This window comes from Macaca fascicularis, chromosome 8 (assembly GCF_037993035.2).
Source record: "Macaca fascicularis isolate 582-1 chromosome 8, T2T-MFA8v1.1".
Taxonomy (NCBI): Eukaryota; Metazoa; Chordata; class Mammalia; order Primates; family Cercopithecidae; genus Macaca; species Macaca fascicularis.
The window spans coordinates 65505666-65523430 of NC_088382.1; the positions used below are offsets into that span (position 1 = coordinate 65505666).

The following is a 17765-nucleotide window of genomic DNA, read 5'->3' on the forward strand; positions in this document are numbered from 1 at the left end:
GGGATTACCGGCGTTAGCCACTGCCCCTGGCCCAAAGGTACTTTTTAAAAAGACTGTGTGTCTAAATGTTTGCCTTTTCTAAAAATCAGTGCTATATTTTATGTGTTTTTCTTAAAATATTCTATTTTCATTTTAAGGAGTTTTTCTATTTTTTATACAGTTGGTAAGAGTTCTACTGGTTTATAAAAGCCTTCTTTCATAAAATGTTAAATAGTAATTGTACTATAAGAATTGATTATATATAGAGAGACTTCTACGGATAACAACTATTAATAGAAACAGATAAGGAAATGATCAGAAGAAACAAAAAAATGGAAAAAAAAGTCAATCATTCACTTGTTATTTTTTAGAGTTGATTATTAAGGTCTCCTTTTTTCCTGATTATAATAGTAACACATGTTAAATGCACAAACACTAGAAACTCACCATTGCAACACACTTCTAGTCTTTTTTGAAAGCATTTATATTTTTATTCTATCACAACTATGTGCCATGCATGGTATTAGTATTATAAATATGAACAAAACACATTTTCTTCTTAAAGTATACAGTCTAATGGGGAAGCAGTTCAGATACACTAATTGTGGTGTTATTTGGTGATGCAAAAGTATAGACATTCACAGATTATGATGAGCACATCTGACATAGTCTGCAAGCAGTCAGGGTGGAAGAGGGAGCCACACCAAGAATGGAGCCTGGGTCCCAAACCAGTGGATGGAGCAGAGTCCCCGCCCCACCCTTGCTGAACCAAAATGGACATGAGCAAAATATAAACTTCTACTGGGTTGAGCCACTGACATTTGGGGTTGTTTGTTATAGAAGTTAGGCTTTTACAACTTTTACAGGAGCATTCCATAGACCAGAGAAGTATAAGGAACTCAAGTTGGAATATGATTAGCTCAATTGTCTCTACCTGAGGTCCAAAAACAAAGAGAAAGAAGAAATGGCTATGCATTTTTCATGTCCTCTACAGTGAGTAGATATTGTTATTATAATCCGAAAACAAATAAAATTTATGTTTAGGGGGAATTTTTAAAAAAGAAAAGCGTGCCAAAATCCTGAATTTGTAAACTTAATTTAGTAAGGAATGCAATTTGCCCCTAATTAATCTAGAAACATGATACAATTCCAAACAAATCCACAAAGGTCTTTTATAAAGCTTTGCAAAATGATTATAAACTTTATATGGGACCAGGCACAGTGGACCATGCCTGTAATTCCAGCATTTTGAAAGGCCAAAGAGGGAGAATCTCTTGAGGCCAGGAGTTCAAGACCAGCCTGGGCATCATAATGACACCCTGTCACTACAAAATAAAATTTAAAAAAAAAAACTTAGACAGGCATGGTGGCACGCCCTCTAGTCCCAACTACTCAGAAGGCTGAGATGAGAGGATCACTGAGGCTCAGGAGGTCAAGGCTACAGTGTTCTGTGATGGTGCCACTGCCTAGGCAACAGAGAGAGAGAGAACACTTGCCCTCTCAACTATTTTAAGTAATAGTACCACAAGAGAGTGCTACCAGCACAGGAATGTAAAAATCAATAACCCCCCCTCCCCAAAAAAGTCCAGAAATAGAGTCTACACATATTAAATAAGTGAATTTAGTATATGATAATTTAAAATCAGTGAAAAAATAATGACCTCTTCAATAGAAGGTCTTGGGATAACAGACTCACCACTAAGAACATCTCTTTACCCAAAAATAAGATCCTATGAGCTGAGTGCAGTGGATCACACCTGTAGTCTCAGCTACTCAGGAGGAGGCTCAAGCAGGAGTACCCCCTAAGCACAGGAGTTCAAGGCCAGCCTGGGCAACATAGTGAGACCCAATCCCTAAAAACAAACAAAAACAAGATCCTATCAATTAAAGATACAATTGTAAAAATGTACAACTGCAAAAATAGTATTTTAATATCATCTCAAGGTGAGAAATATTTTCTAAGTTTTATTTAAAATTTAAGACAGAGAAAAAATATAATCAAGAAGAAACACAAAGTTCCAGAAAGCAACTGATAAAAATATTTAACCTCACTAGATTGAAAAAAAATCTCCTAAAATGTATATACAAAGCTGTTTATAACAGGAAAAGCTGGAAATACCTGAGAAACAAACAATATGCAATTAAATAAACTAGAGTACATCTTCACAATGAAACATCCTATAACAATTAAAAGTAACAAATACTAAGGTAACTTTATTGCATTAAATAAAAATATTATTTATTAATAATTCATTTTGAAAGTAAAGAACAAAGAAATAAGTGTCTTGGTAAAACATAAACATAAAAACAGTAATATAATTAAGATCCCAAGCAAATAGGCAAATAATATTGAAAGTGAAGAGAACTGGCTCTAGCTGAATGCGCAACTACCTGAGAATATTCTTGTCTGATGCACCACTTAATCAGTGAGTGAGAAATTGGCAGCTATGGTAGGTGTGAATTGAATTTATCTGACAGATTTTTGAAAAAAGGATAACCACCTAAGGGAAGAACTGGAAATTCCTCTGACAGAGTTGTCCCTAGAAATAACATTTATAAGGCATGATCGCGTCTGGAGAGACTTGAGGAAATGGCTGAGTTTTTCAGTCAAAGTGGGTACTCAGAAAAAGAGAAGACGGTAAATGACCTCCTTGAATCAGTGTGCAGGAAACCGGGGCTGCTGAAGGAGTCTTGCAAAGAAAGCACTTGTGGGCCGGGCGCGGTGGCTCAAGCCTGTAATCCCAGCACTTTGGGAGGCCGAGACGGGCGGATCACGAGGTCAGGAGATCAAGACCATCCTGGCTAACACGGTGAAACCCCATCTCTACTAAAAAATACAAAAAAAAAAAAAAACTAGCCGGGCGAGGTGGCGGGCGCCTGTAGTCCCAGCTACTCGGGAGGCTGAGGCAGGAGAATGGCGTAAACCCGGGAGGCGGAGCTTGCAGTGAGCTGAGATCCGGCCACTGCACTCCAGCCTGGGCGACAGAGCCAGACTCCCTCTCAAAAAAAAGAAAGCACTTGTGGTTATGCAGCAGTGTCAAAGGTATACCAGCACCGACTGCATGGAACAGGATCTCAGCTGGATTCATAGGGAATCCAAAGTCACTGATCACCTAAACAGTTTAATTGAATCAGTGCTGTCTTTGAAATCCTTCTAAGCATTTCCCTGCAGTGTTCGCCACATAATGACCAAACCCGCCAAGTGCCTTGTCCCACCCTGACCATCCACATAATAAATGCTCTTGCTGTATCTCCACCTCCAGAAAAAATATCAGCCACAGACTCAGGCCCTCCTCCTGAAAATCAAAATCCATCTGTATGTACAACCATTCTTGACAAATTTAATGTATTTAAGGTTAAATCCCTAGATCTGTGGGGCTTCCATCAACAACACTTCAAGTGTCAGTGGGAATCCAAAATAATTTCCTAAGGAAAACTTTTGCTCTGCATGTCAGGGTAAAGAGAGAGAGACATTACATTCAGACACAATTTTTTGAATCCATAAAAGATACCAGCCTTAACTCAAGTGCAATGAGTAGCTGAAGCATACAAATCTCACCAAAACATGTTGATGGATATTCCTACCTGTGTTCGAAATTTTTGTCATAGAATATAACCTTATATTCTCTATCACACAATTACTCTCTAAAGTTGTCATGAGCAATTCACATTAAGGATTATCTAAGTGGCAGGTGGTCCATATGTGTCCCTGTAGCAGAAATCACAGATGTCAGATCTGCAGGGGCCAGGCAGGTAACGTAACTGAGGAAAGACTAGGGCAACCAGGATAGCGCAGCCAGGCCGGCCCTGTGGCACTAGGTCTTCTCACAGTTAAAGAGAAGCCAAAAATAAAAATGGATTTTTAACTATGAAAACTAATGTTTCATGTCTTCCAGAAATTCAAATAATTACTTTTTTAAAAAACAATTACATATCACAAACAATGTCTACTGACCACATGTGGACCTATGGGCAACTGCTTATGATCTTTCTAGGTCTAGATTTTATTTTTTATTTTCGTAAAAACCAGATAGCTTGTCAGCCTGGATCCCATCATCTTCCCCCAAAACAATTGCTTTGGGTGTTATGCCATTGGCTTATATTAAAGCACTTTTTACAAACCTGAGCTCCCATGTGTTAAATTTGTTCTGTGGATCTTGTTAAGAGTGTTGTTCTCTGTAGTTATGTGCTGCCCTCTTTATGAAAACCCATAGAAGAAGCATCTTTCAGATGTCAGTACCAAGGACAGTCATAACCTTCCGTAGCATTTCTATCTCATGAATACAGTGAATCGAGTGTTTCCTCTTTGCATTAATTCATAAAAATCTCAGAGTAGCCTAACTCTAGAAAAATGTAAATGCACGTGTGTGTCCGTGTGTGTGTGTGTGTGTGCACGTGTGCACCCATGCATCCTACAGACTTGGTTTTTTTTTAAGCCTTACATTTTTGTTCTCCACTGCCAACTCTACTCTGAAAATTACTTGTTTTATGTTATGCCAATATCTTTGAAATCTGCTTCAAATTGGTTTATTTTGACAACTATTATTTATCAATAAAAGATAAAATAGCTAAATCTTAAAAAAACTGTTTATTTTGAAAATTGGAAGCATATGAATAAGCAAATAGAAAAACTAAATAAATTAATCATGTTCATCATCAGCCCTGAAACATCTTCCTAATGCCACACAGATAACTTTAGTTGCTTACCAGACTTCAGTACCCAAACACGCCGTAGGTGCTTGAAATTCAACATTAAGAAAATCAACATAAAGAAATAAAACCACTATCATTCTGTTTCTCTTTATTCATTACACATCATGGTAAATGGCACATCCAATTGGCAATCCCAGTGCAGTCTTCAACTGTTCCCACCCTTTCCTCTCCAATAGCCCATCTGCCACCAAGTCCTGTGGATTATGGCATCGAAATGTCTTAAATCTTATCCCAACTTTTCTACTTCACACCTTGGTCATTTCTCACCTTAAACTACTAGATTGACTCATATTTCTCACTTTGACAGTACTAACTCAGCTTTTATTTGAGTTCTGTGTCCCAGCTACCTCCCTCAAGCCTCAGCTGCCTGAACAGTTTTTGTTTGTTTTTGTTTATTTGTTTTGAGAAGGGTATTGTTCTGTCACCCAGGCTAGAGAGCAGTGGTGCAATCACAGCCCATTGTAACTTCCTGGGCTCCAGCAAGCCTCCCTCCTTGGCCTCCCAAAGTGCTGGGCTTACAGGTGTGAGCCACTGCACCTGGCACCTGGGCAGTTTTTAAATGTTTTGTAGAGAACTTTTAACAACATGTAACTGAAATGCCTGGGTCTCACCCGTGATGGTTAATACTGAGTGTCAACTTGATTGGATTGAAGGATGCAAAGTATTGTTCCTGAGTGTGTCTGTGAGAGTGTTGCCAAAGGTGATTAACATTTGAGTCAGTGGAATGAGAGAGGCAGACCCACCCTCAGTCTGGGTGGGCACCATCTAGTCAGCTGCCAGTGCAGCTAGAACAAGGCAGGCAGGAGAAGACAGAAGAGCAGACTTGCTGAGTCTTCCGGCTTTCATCTTTCTCCCATGCTGGATGTTTCCTGACCTTGAATATCAGACTCCAAGTTCTTCAGCTTTTGGATTCTTGGACTTACACCAGTGGTTTGCCAGGGACTCTTGGGCCTTTGGCCACAGACTGAAGCCTGTATTGTCGGCTTCCCTACTTTTGGAGTTTCGGGACTTGGACTGATCCACCACTGGCTTCCTTTGCTACTCAGCTTGCAGGCGGCCTGTTGTGGGACTTTACCTTGTGATCGTGTGAGTCAAGTCTCCTTAATAAACTCCCTTTCATATATACATGTATCCTATTAGTTCTGTCCCTCTAGAGAACCCTAATACATCACCAATCTATGATTATGGAGTGAGTAAATAAATAGGCGAATGAAGAACAAAGAAGTGAATTAGGCCACTTTCAATCATCTTACATGGTCAGACCCAAATCACACCCATCATGCTGCTGTCCAGAAGCCCCACAGCTATACAGCGCAGTGTGCAGACAGGCCATGGGGAAGCAAGTAACAGGCCAGAGCAGAATCCTGACAGGTTCACAGCAATCCCTGGGGAGCAGAATCCAAACAGGGTCAGAGAGATGCATCCTGACACCACCCAGTGAAGAGAGGACAGGCCGCTGTCAGTGGGGTGGACAGGAGTCATACTGCAAAAGTGAGCTGGGGACTTGGACACAGACACCTCCTGACAGGCTGGAGGAGGAATACACATCATAGGAAGTTCCTTGGGACTGGAGGGTTACAGGGAATCTAGAGAGGGGTGGGATTGCCCACTAAGCTCAGGACTGAGTGGGCAGAGAAAGTGGATGGGTTAAAAAATTAGCCACTGTTAGAGGCAAAGCTTGGCTCCTTCCCAAGAAACTGACTCAACACCACTTCCCTTGATGGTTTTCCTCAGAGCCATCCATTCCAGTCTTAGAAGAACAGAGACTGCTAGGTGCAGAAATGACTCTTCTCTGGTTGAGGGGTTCTTCAGTTTCTTTGGGGAGACATATTTCTTCCTAACCCTCCCTAGGATCAAACCAAGAGGATTGGCTGAGCAGGTGTTTGGTCGACCAGGTCCTATCTCTGTATTTTGAATTCCATTTGAGACAACAAGCAGGACCCAGGGCTTCTGGTGGTAAGCACTTGCTAAGCTGGGCCACTCTGATCCTGCACAGCAGTGTTGGAAGGAGACGAGTGAAAACTTGTCAAAAATCCCCTTTCCCTCAACCACATCCCAATCCATAACATTAAGAGAAACATCATCAATCACAGAATCCCATTCTAGAAGTCCATGTGCCCAGCAACATTATTCTGTCCTCCTTATATACCACGTGGAAAATGGGCGACGGTGCATTGCAGTGAATAGCGCTCCAATAAAGAATGAGCCTCCCCACACAGACCAATGGAACTGAATAGACAGCCCAGAAGTAAGGCCGCACATCCACGGCCATCTGATCTTTGACAAAACTGACAAAAACAAGCAATGGGGAAAAGACTCTATTCAATAAATGGTACTGGGATAAGTGGCTAGCCACATGCAGAAGATTGAAGCTGGACCCCTATACAAAGATCAACCTAAGATGAATTAAATACTTAAATGTAAAACCCAAAACTATAAAAACCCTGGAAGACAAACTAGGCAATACCATCCTGGACATAGGAATGGGCTAAGATTTCATGACAAAGACACCAAAGCAATTGCAACAAAAGCAAAAACTGACAAATGGAATCTAATTAAACTTAAGAGCTTCTGCACGGCAAAAGAAACTATCAACAGAATAAGCAGACAAACTATAGAACAGGAGAAAATATCTGCAAACCATGCATTTGACAAAGTTCTAATATCCAAAATCTATAAGGAACTTAAACAAATTTACAAGAGAAAAATTTTATACTACCATTAAAAAGTGGCAAAGGACATGAACAGATGCTTTTCAAAAGAAGACATACATGTGGCCAACAAGCCTATGAAGAAAAGCTCAATATCACTGATCATTAGAGAAATGCAAATCAAGACAATGAGATACCATCTCACATCAGTCAGAATGGCTATTACTAAAAAGTCAAAAATAACAGATGCTGGTGAGGTTGCAGAGAAAACGGAACACTTAAACACTGTTAGTGGGAGGGTAAATTAGTTCGACCATTGTGGAAAGCAGCATGGAAATTCCTCAAAGAGCTAAAAGCAGAACTACCATCCAACCCAGCAATTCCATTATTGGGTATATACCCAGAAAAATATAAATCATTCTACCACAAAGACACATGCATGTGAATATTTATTGCAGCACTATTCACAATAGCAAAGACATAGAATCAACCTAAATGCCTATCAATGACACAGATTGGATAAAGAAAATGTGGTACATATATACTATGGAATACTATGCAGCCATAAAAAAATAGAAATATTATGCCTTTTGTGGGAACATGGATGGAGCTGGAGGCTATTATATTTAGCAGACTAACACAGGAACAGAGAACTGAACACTGTATGTTCTCGCTTACAAGTGGGAGCTAAATGATAAGAACTTATGAACACAAAGAAGGAAACAACAGACACTGGGATCTTCCTTGAGGGTGGGAGGAGGGAGAGAGTCAGAAAAGATAACTATTGGGTACTGGGCTTAACACCTGGGTGATGAAATAATATGTATAACAAATCCTCATGATCCATGTTTACCTATATAACAAACCTTCACATGTACCCCCAAACCTAAAATAAAAGTTAAAAATTTTTAAAAATTAAAAACTAAGTACACAATTTTTTTTTAAAAAAAGAATAGGCCTCCCTAATTAGCTCCATTTCTTTGCCTTCCACTGACTCCTTCAGTCACTCCAGTCTGGCCACCATGCTCCTGGGATGGTTCTCATCAAGGTCCTCGCAGACCTTTCTATGACAAAGTCCAGTGGATACTTTACCTTCTATTTTATTTGGCCTGTCATTAGCATGCGACAGATATCCAGAGGTCATCCTCCACTCCTCCCTCTCTCTCACCTCCCCTCAACATCCAATCAATTACCAAGTGGGTCTAGCTTCTTAGTATCTCTCAATTCTACCCAGTTCTTCCCATGCCTGTCATCTCCTCCTGGATTGCTACAACCCTTCCAGGTACTGGGTACCATTGTCACCTTTTTTACCCTGTTCCAATCCATCTCAACAGAAACCAGAACAGTCTTTCTAAAATGCAAATATAACCAAGTTATTACCAAGTGCTTCATCAGTGGCCTCAAAATAAACGTCAGACTCCCACGGCTAAGAAGGCCCTGCATAGTCCCGACATGGGAAACTCTTTTAGGTTCATCTCTCATGATATTCTGTCTCAACTCTATGTGCTAACTACAAAAGAATTATTTCAGTTTCTCAAACAGTTCTCTGCCCGGAACTCTTCCTGCTTTTTGCTTCTGATTTTTGATCACCCTTAAACTTCTGCTTCTCTGCCTTCTCCTCGCAGGCGCTCCTAGCACTCCCCCTGTATCCTGTCCTTCAGAGCACTTATTCTTGTAATTGCCTATTTTCATGTTTTCTCCCTAACAGATATATTAGCACAATGATAGCTTGAGCTACATGTGTCTTATTGACCATTGCATGTCCACTGCCTCACAAAGGGCTAACATGTAGAATATAAAAAATTTCAATACCAGGTGGTTGGTTTTTATTTTTAATCTTTTTCAGGGCATGCTAGTAAGATCATGACAACACAGACAGATTGGTCAGCATTTAGATTTGGGCCAATAAGAAATAGGATCTATTCTTACACTGGTTGATTTTTTTTTTCCTACCTTGAAGTTTAAAAAACTTGGACCCGCAGAGTGTTCACAAATATGATCATCATGTATGAATGTCTCTCTTAGTCAGCTTGAGCTGCTGTAGCAAAATGCTATGGATTGGGTAGCTTAAACAACAGACATTTATTTCTCACAGTTTTGGAGGCTGGGAAGTTCAAGATTATGATGCTGGCAGATTCAATGTCTTGTGGGAGCTCTCTTCCTGGTTTGTAGACAGCTGCCTTCTCGCTGTGTCTTCATATGGCTTTTTCTCTGCACATATGCATGGAGAGAGAGAGCAAGCTCTTTGGTCTCTTCTTATAAGTGTACTAGTCCCATCACAAGGGCAGCACCCCCATAGACTCATCTAAACCTATCACCTCCCTAAGGCCCCATCTCCAAATATCATCACGTCGGGGGTCAAGGCTTCAACACATGAATTGATGTGGGGGACTATAATTTAGTCCATAGCAATTTGTAACAGCCTTCCAATCCCAAATCTGAAATTTTGTCTTCTTTTAACTGAACCTAATTGGATAATATTTTTACAGAGGATTTCTTAGGATTAATACTTCCTTGGGAGTACAGCACTAATCAACAGTTGCTAAAAAATTAAAGTCTTTGTTAATTTCTGAGATAATGAATTCAATTGTTAAACTTGTCTTTAACAAGAAAAGAAATTTACGCCAATTAGGAAGTAAGAAAGTGTTTGCCAAAAACAGCAACTGATTAAAAAAGAAAAGAAAAAGGATGCCCTGAAACTGTTGCAGCAGGTATAGGTACTGTATTTTAGAGTAGCAGATCCAAAATGTTTCAAACAAGATCTATATATTTTTTCATATTCTTTTCTGTTTCCATAGCATATGCATTTCAGCATCTAATCAACTTAATGCAGCCACACTTGGCAAACAACAGCTCTTATACTCTATTTACAAAGTGACTCTCACAATAATTTTAAACGGACTCAAATATTCAATGACCTTTTGGAAAATACACACTAACTGACTTAGATAAGATGAATGCTGATGATTGCCATTCTTCATGAGAACCAACGTTGGAAGAAGTACCAGGGAGTTGAGAGAACCAGAGCAGGGAGTTGGAAACCCAATGGCATCTGTGGCTTGCTGTGGCCTTCATGTGTGTTGCTGATCCTAATGATAAAACATGCAGAGAGAAGTTTTAGAAATAAACCCTCACAACACTCCATCTCAAGATATCTGTAAAACACCTGCAAGACTGACTTGCTCTGTTGCCTCTTTGTGACTACACCTGACTTTTGCCAGAATAAGTCACCTGCCAGCTTCCTCCCAGTCTTACCAAACTGCCTTGTCTTGAACATGATCAAACCTGGCCTAGCGATGCCTAAACTCAACCAAGAATTCTCTGCTCCCTAGTAATTTGTATGCCTAAGCTCCTCTAGGCACCACACCACTTGGTAGGGTGAGGGGTGGTCTAGACAAGATGAAGGTCAAGACAAGGTGGAGAACTGGGGAAAGGGCACGAAAAGACATAAACAATTGAGGCCTAGTTCAACTTTCTCCCTTTCCTTTCTTCCCTTATTCTCAATCCCCCACTGCCAGCTCTGTTTCACAGAGGTGTATTATTGGTGGAACTTATGTCCCTCTAAAATCGATATGTTGAAGTCCTCACCCCTAGTACCTCAGAATATGACTGTAGCTGGAGACAGAGCCTTTAAAGAAGTGACTAAATTGAACTGGAGTTGTTAAGGTGGAACCTAAACCAATATGACTGGTGCTCTTATCAGATGAAATTTGCACACAAAAAGAGACACCAGGGTTGCTCATGCACAGAGGAAAGACCATGTGAGAACACACCAAGAAGATGGTCATCTACAAGCCGAGGAGAGAGGCCTCACAAGAAACCAACACTGGAGACACCTTGATCTTGGACTTCCAGCCTCCAGAATTGTGAGAAAATAAATTTCTGTTGTTTAAGCCACACAATCATAATGCTTTTATTATGACAGCCTCAGCAAATTAACACAATATGTTTAATCAAATCCTACTACATTACTGTATGTTTTCTCTTATTTTTTCCTATTGAACAGCTTTCAATCAGGTTTTTTCAATCAATTCTCATGGACCCACTCCATTACAAGCAGAGAATAACAGCATAGGCAAAGGCACTGAGGCATGAGAGTGGACGGGTTCGGGAAACTACAGGTGGCTTGGAGGCAGCACTGTGATAAGAGGAATCAAGGCATCCTGGAAGCCCTCGAATGTGGAAGAACCTGTAAAGACCCCAGAAAATTTCAGCATTTGATTATCAAATATGATGTTGTTCCCCATGCATTCATAGAAGTGCAGTTTATGTCAATTATACATGTACACATGTTTGCAGTCGCTGTTTAGAAAGAGATTGCGATCTGAGGCATTTCACCAGCAGAACTCATTAAGTTGAATATCTTTATAGCTTTCCTTTAGAACAAATTCAAAGAACAAAACATGCACATGACTTCAGTATAAGAGCATTTACCATAACATTGTCAACAGACAAAATTATAACAAATTTAGTTTTTTGTTTTGTTTCTTTTTTTTTTTTTTTTTTTTGAGATGGAGTCTCGCTCTGTCGCCCAGGCTAGAGTGCAGTGGCGCCATCTCGGCTCACTGCAAGCTCCGCCTCCCGGGTTCACGCCATTCGCCTGCCCCAGCCTCCCGAGTAGCTGGGACTACAGCCGCCCGCCACCGCGCCCGGCTAATTTTTTGTATTTTTAGTAGAGACGGGGTTTCACTGTGGTCTCGATATCCTGACCTTGTGATCCGCCCGCCTCGGCCTCCCAAGGTGCTGGGATTACAGGCGTGAAAATTTAGTTTAAAATATTAGTTGGCCATTATTTGTGGCTCCAGCATTGGGTAACATCTCATTCTGTAAAATAGAATGCATGTTCTGATCAGCTGAGCAGAGGAGGCTGACTTTATAGACAGAAAGGGACTGAGGAAAACGGAAAGCAGATTGATCATTTCAATATTACTTTCCTTATAAAGGTGAAAGCAGAGGATACTTCCTTATCTTGCCAGGTAAAACTAGCCTGTCTGGGAATTTGGCTATTATCTCTCTCTCTCCTAATTTCTCGGAAGTTCAGGTAAACAACTTACTTTCAGATTGGTGGCATGGAGCTTCAGCCAGAGTGGTTTTGGTTTAGTCTGTTGGGCCTCGTGCAGAAACTCAGTCCAAACCAAAGGCCTCCTAAAACTTTTACTTAACAACATGCACTCTTAAGAATGCACATCTCGCCGGGCGCGGTGGCTCAAGCCTGTAATCCCAGCACTTTGGGAGGCCGAAGCGGGTGGATCACGAGGTCAGGAGATCGAGACTATCCTGGCTAACATGGTGAAACCCCGTCTCTACTAAAAATACAAAAAACTAGCCGGGCGTGGTGGCGGGCGCCTGTAGTCTCAGCTACTTGGGAGGCTGAGGCGGGAGAATGGCGTGAACCCGGGAGGCGGAGCTTGCAGTGAGCCGAGATCACGCCACTGCACTCCAGCCTGGGAGACACAGCGAGACTCCGTCTCAAAAAAAAAAAAAAAAAAAAAAGAATGCACATCTCTGATCTTCAGTCAGACTAACTGGTTCAAGAACAAATCTCAATAATCAGAAGCCTAGCATTTCCTATCATTAATGAGACACAAAGGGGTAAATATCTAAATTTTTAAAGTAGTTAATAGGTCAATTGACTTATATGCAGGTGGTGAGTAACGGTTAAAAAAAACAACTCAATCACGTGAAAACAAATTAATTTTTTAAATGGACATATAACTTGATATTTCTCAAAAGAAGGCATACAAATGGCCAATAGGCTCATGAAAAAATGTTCAACATCCTTAATCATTAGGGAAATGCAAATTAAAGCCACAATGAGACATCACCTCACACTTGTTAGGATGACCATTATCAAAAAGACAAAAGATAACAAGTGTTGGTGAAGATGTAAAGAAAAGGGAAATTTGTATATGTGGGAATGTAAATTAGTATGGCCATTATGAAATACAGTAAGAAGGTTACTCAAAAAATTAAAAATAAAACTACTATATGATTGAACAATCCCATTACTGATTATATATCTAAAAGAAATGCAATCAATATGTCAAAGAAATAGCCACATTCCCATGTTTATTGCAGTGTTATTTATAATAGCCAAGACATAAAAGCAACTCAAGTGCCCATCACTGGATGAACGGAGATAGACAAATAAAATGGAATATTATGCAGCCTTTAAAAAAGGACACACTATCATTTATGACAACATGGATGAACCTGGAGGATATTGTGTTAAGTGAAAGCAGCCAGATACAGAAAGACAAATACTGTATGAATTCACTTATATTTGGAATCTAGAAAAGTAGAACTCAAAAGAAGACAGTAGAATGATGGTTACTGGGATGAGGGAGAAATAGATGTTGGTCAAAGGGTATAAAGTTTAAGTTATGCAGGATAAATAAGTTCTGAAGACAATGTACAGCATGGTAACTATAGTTAATATTACTATACTGTACACTTGAAATGTTCTAAGAGAGTAGATCTTAAATGTTCTCACCATTAAAAAAATTATAACTGTGTGAGGTGATGGATATGCTAACTAGCATGATTGTGGTAATCATTTCATGTTTTCAGGAAACAAAGTACCACAATTAGCTCTAGTAGTGGAAAAGTTGAGTAGATTGATAACAATAGAAGAAATTGAAAAGGAAATCAAAAATAGGAAAAAATGTGATTTTCCAGGTGAACTCCTTTGTGGATTTCAGAAATACAGAAGTTCTGTGTTTTTTTTTCATGTAGTCCCATAACATGGAAAAATAAGGGAATTCTAATTTATTCTAGGAAGATGGTACAACCCTCACCTAAAAACTACTCATATATAGCACACACGGAAACTATAACTGTCTTTTCTATAAATACTAGATACAACAATTCTATAAAACTGCTATTCAATCCAATGCAGAAGTATACCTTATTTATGTATTTATGTATGTATTTATTTTTGAGACAGAGTCTTGCCCTGTCACCCAGGCTGGACTGCAGTGGTGCGATCTCGACTCACTGCAACATCCACCTTCCAGGTTCAAGCAATTCTCCTGTCTCAGCCTCCTGAGTATCTGGAATTACAGGTGTGTGCCACCATGCCTGGCAATGTTTTCATATTTTAGTAGAGATGGGCATTTTGCTATGTTGGCCAGGCTGGTCTTGAACTCCTAGCCTCAAATAATCCACCTGCCTTGGCCTCCCAAAGTGCTGGGATTACAGGCATGAGCCACCACACCCAGCGTATTTAATTTTAAAGTAAGATTTATTCAAGGAATGCAAAGATTTCTCAACGTTACATAATGTTCACTGACAGATTAAAGAAAAGTTACATCGTCTGTTCAATAAGTGCTAAAAAGAAGATGTTAATAAATTTGGCACATACAAAACACAACTCTTTAAATAACCTAGGAATAGAAAGAAATGTCCTTAATCAATTACAGAGTAGGTAGCAAATACAAAAGTTTAGCTCACAATGTACCTATTCTAACATGTTTTAAGAAATGGCAAGTTCAACAATTACTTCTGCCAGGGTCCTTTGTAGCTGGCATGTAACCTAGCTCTGCCAAGCAGAAGCATCCATGTGTGATATTCAAAATTAAGCAATTTAACTCAGCGGCCTTGTAAGAAGAGCTCAAATATTTGGCAATCGGAGTGATAGAGGCACCTGGCTCTCCTGAGTCAGTTGCAATAAAGTTTCTGAATGTATTCCTTGACATCACAGTTCTAAATGATGGCCGGGGGGGGGGGGTTCCATTATAAAAGTCCGGTGATGCGACTGGGGCGTTCTCCTGGCTTTATCATCCCAGACTGCATTGCTTCTGTGTATGCGGCATCCCAGTCCTATTTTCAGGCCCACATAGAAATACTGTGAGCTACCTAAGATCCTTTTAAACTAGTTAGAGTGAGTAAAACTAAGAACCCTGACTAGTAGATGATATTTACCAGCAAAAGACAGCAAACATATGAACTATGAAACATTACAATAATTTCTATTCATAAATGAACACATCAAGGACAGCTCGCTTTCTTAATGGTATTCAAGACTATTTTACAGATTCCACACAGTGCAACAAGAGAAGAAAAATACATGAGATGTATTATATTATAAATCCATAAATATATTTGAAGCTATCATTATTGACATGTGACAAATTTCACCTAGACAATATTAAGAAAGCCAACTGAAAAGCTATTAGAATTAGTGGCCAGGTGCAGTGAGTCTCACTTTGGGAGGCCAAGGTGGGCGGATAGCTTGAGCTCAGGAATTCAAGACCAGCCTGAGCAACATGACAAAACCCCATCTCTACAAAAGAAATACAGATGTTAGCCACGCATGGTGGCACGCACCTGTGGTCCCAACTATTTGGGAGGCTGAGGTGGAAGGATTGCTTCAGCCTGGGAGGCAGGAGTTGCAGTAGCCAAGATCGCTTCACTGCATTCCAGTCTGGGTGACAGAGTGAGACTCCATCTGGAAAAAAAAAAAAAAACAAACTATTAGAATTAGTAAGAGACTTTAGTCAGGTGACAGGTACATGAGGAACACTGTGCTATGAATCAGGGAAAAATACATTTAAACACAGAAATTTAAAAATTCTCATTCAAGTAATAACAAAAATATTTATCTGCACATTATATAGTAATAAACAAGAAAGCATAAAGCTTTTCAAAAAGAACATTTTTTAAATAACCTGAATATATGTGGTTATATGTGAAGTTTTAATATTGTAAATTATCATCTCTCTCCAAACTAATCTATTCGTTTAATTCAATCACAGTAAAAACCTAAATCAGTTCTGTGGGCAGCTGGTTTTTTGTTTTGTATTTTTTCTTTTTTTGAAAGAGTCGCTCTGTCACCCAGGCTGGAGTTCAGTGGCCCAATCTCGGCTCACTGCAACCTCCGCCTCCCGAGCTCAAGTGATTCTCCTGCCTCAGCCTCCTGAGTAGCTGGGATTACAGGCGCCCGCGACCACGCCCGGCTAATTCTTGTATTTTTAGTAGAGACAGGGTTTCACCATGTTGGCCAGGCTGGTGTCGAACTCCTGACCTCAGGAGATCCACCGGCCTCGGCCTCCCAAATTGTTGGGATTACAGGCATGAGCCACTGTGCCCGGCCTTTTTTTTTTTTTTTTTTTTTTTAATGGCCAGAAATTTTTTGTTATTTTTTGTTATTGAGAGGCAGCAGTCCATGTTCCCTATCCTTGGATCTCAGAAGAGGGGATGTACTGCACTGTGGGAAACCTCACTTGTCTGGGCTGCCTGGATTCCTCAGAACTAGCAAGAGGAAAGACTAAGTCTGCTGGTCTGCGGAGACTACAGCCACTCCTCCCACTAGGGGCTCAGGCCCAGGGAGATCAGAGTTCTGTCCCTGAGCCTCTGACTGGAGTTGGAGTTCCTGCAGGAAGTCCCCATTCAGTGAGGCGGGAGGGGTCAGTGTCAGGCCTGAAGAGGCACTATGGCCAAAGTCTACCACAGTCGGTGTGTTGGGTTGTGGGGAATACTTCTTGGGACCAACCTGTCCAGCCTCCCTGGCTCCAGCCGGCGAAAAGCACAGCCTGGAGCTATAGAGACGGCTGCCACCCTTCTCCCACCCTGGGCGCTTGGCGTGTTAGGCAGCTAGCAGTCCCAGTGTTGGCTGCCGCCCCTCCCCCAAGGAGCTCAGATGGCTTATACGGAAGGCAGCTGCAGCTGTGGTAATGGCTGCCCCTTCCCCAGGAACTCAGCTTAGGCAGATTCTAGCTGAGTGGCTGTTGAGAATCTGCGCATCTCTGTGGTTGGGACCCTCAGCCTCGGTGGCATGGGCTCACAAGTGGGATCTTTTAATCCGTGGGTTGCACATTTCTGTGGAAAAAGCAGTTTCCCAGGCTGGGTAGCACGCTCACTCACCGACTCCCTTGGCTGGGGGAGGGGGGCTCCCCTGCCGGTGTGGTTCTCAGGTGGGCTGCCGCACCCCGCTGCTCTTCCTTCTTTTCCGTGGGTCACGCTAGCCGCCTAGTGAGTCCTGGTGACAGAACCTGGATATCTCAGTTGCTGGTGCAGGATTCGCACTCTGTTTTGATTCTTTCCAATGGGAGCCTACAATCACTGCTGCTTCCAGTCTGCCATCTTGGCCCCGCCCCCTCTGATTTAATTTTTTAACTACATATAGGTCTACTCAGATTGGGTCTTTCAAGGAATTGATTCGTTTTATCTAAGTTCTCAAGTTTGTGGGCATGAAGTTGTCCAAAATATTCCTCTATTATCCTTTTAATGTCCAAGGGATTTGTAGTAATGTCTCTTTTTATTTCTGATGCTAATAATTTGTGTCCTCTCTCCATTTTTTGTTTGTTTTTTTTTTAGCTAGCCTGGCTAGAGGCTTGTTAATCTTTTCAAAGAAAGAGCTTTAGATTTTGTTGATTTTTTTCTATTGATTTTCTGTTTCTAATTTTACTGATTTCTGCTCTA

The 17765-nt window shown here is 40.7% G+C and overlaps 1 long non-coding RNA gene across 4 annotated transcripts; it reads right to left on the reverse strand.

Annotated features, from left to right (window-relative positions):
• Positions 1 to 9154: 9154 nt before the first annotated feature.
• LOC123575197 (uncharacterized) lies at positions 9155 to 17441 on the reverse strand. 4 transcript variants are annotated; one of them, XR_010577284.1, is made up of 4 exons: positions 17208 to 17441; positions 15672 to 15792; positions 10349 to 10432; positions 9155 to 9554 (listed from the first exon to the last, which is right to left on the reverse strand). It is a non-coding gene; the product is annotated as an uncharacterized lncRNA (long non-coding RNA). The 4 variants fall into 4 exon arrangements; XR_010577283.1 differs by having other exon boundaries at positions 10288 to 10432; XR_010577282.1 differs by having other exon boundaries at positions 9155 to 10432.
• Positions 17442 to 17765: the final 324 nt, after the last annotated feature.